General features: G+C 44.9%; 1 non-coding gene across 1 annotated transcript; it reads right to left on the bottom strand.

Annotated features, from left to right (window-relative positions):
- Nucleotides 1-593: 593 nt before the first annotated feature.
- Nucleotides 594-668, bottom strand: Trnat-ugu (transfer RNA threonine (anticodon UGU)). Its single transcript has one exon. It is a non-coding gene; the product is annotated as a tRNA-Thr (tRNA).
- Nucleotides 669-1,132: the final 464 nt, after the last annotated feature.

The raw sequence follows: 1,132 nt of genomic DNA on the forward strand, positions 1-1,132 counted from the left end.
TGGAACGTACGATGTTAATGCAGGATGGCGCTCCATCCCAAAACTGACGCGTGAAAGATCTCTTGCGCGCGTCGCTTGGTGATGATTGTGTGCTCAGCCGCCACTTTCGTGATATGTGGCCTCCCAGTTTCCCAGATCTCAGTCCGTGCGATTATTGGCTTTGGGGTTACCTGAAGTCGCAAGTGTATCGTGATCGACCGACATCTCTAGGGATGCCGAAAGACGGCATCCGACGTCAATGCCTCACCATAACTCCGGATATGCTTTACAGTGCTGTTCACAACATTATTCCTCGACTACAGCTATTGTTGAGGAATGATGGTGGACATACGGAGCATTTCCTGTAAAGAACATCATCTTTGCTTTGTCTTACTTTGTTATGCTAATTATTGCTATTCTGATCAGATGAAGCGCCATCTGTCGAACATTTTATGAACGTGTGTATTTTTTTGGTTCTAATAAAACCCCATGTCATTCTAAGCATGTGTGTCAATTTTTACCTCTCTCTCTACATTAATCCGTGGTTTTAAGTTTTCAAATTTATACTGACTTTTTGATCACCCGGTACATCAACGGGGACAGTTTAAAATGTGTGCCCCGACCAGGACTCGAACCCGGGATCTCCTGCTTACATGGCAGACGCTCTATCCATCTGAGCCACCGAGGGCACAGAGGATAATGCGACTGCAGGGATTTATCGCTTGCACGCTCCCCGTGAGATCCACATTCCCAACATGTCCACACACTACATTCGTAGTGCCCCTGCCCGTTACACTCATTACTCGCGGCAGACAATCTTACAGAGTCCCGTAAAAGTTCAGACAATACGTGTGCAACCAGCACAGGAGAAGGAGGTCAATGGCCGGTCAGCCTTAATTATATGAAGATGGTATCTCTTCTTTCGGACATATATTCTGGAGAAAGTCTTGAACGCTTGATGGAGAAATATTATTCCATTCCCATTTGTGGCACAACGACGCTGACTCACTACGGCCGCACGTCCACTGCTTAACCCTTTGAGACCCTGTGGTTTCTGCCTAAAACCACTATTTTAATAATTTTTAATTATTTTTATTTATTTATTTATTGAATTTGACGTACCGGTGCTTTACATATGAAACCACCGACTCTA

The sequence above is a fragment of the Schistocerca cancellata genome, chromosome 3 (genome assembly GCF_023864275.1).
Source record: "Schistocerca cancellata isolate TAMUIC-IGC-003103 chromosome 3, iqSchCanc2.1, whole genome shotgun sequence".
Taxonomy (NCBI): Eukaryota; Metazoa; Arthropoda; class Insecta; order Orthoptera; family Acrididae; genus Schistocerca; species Schistocerca cancellata.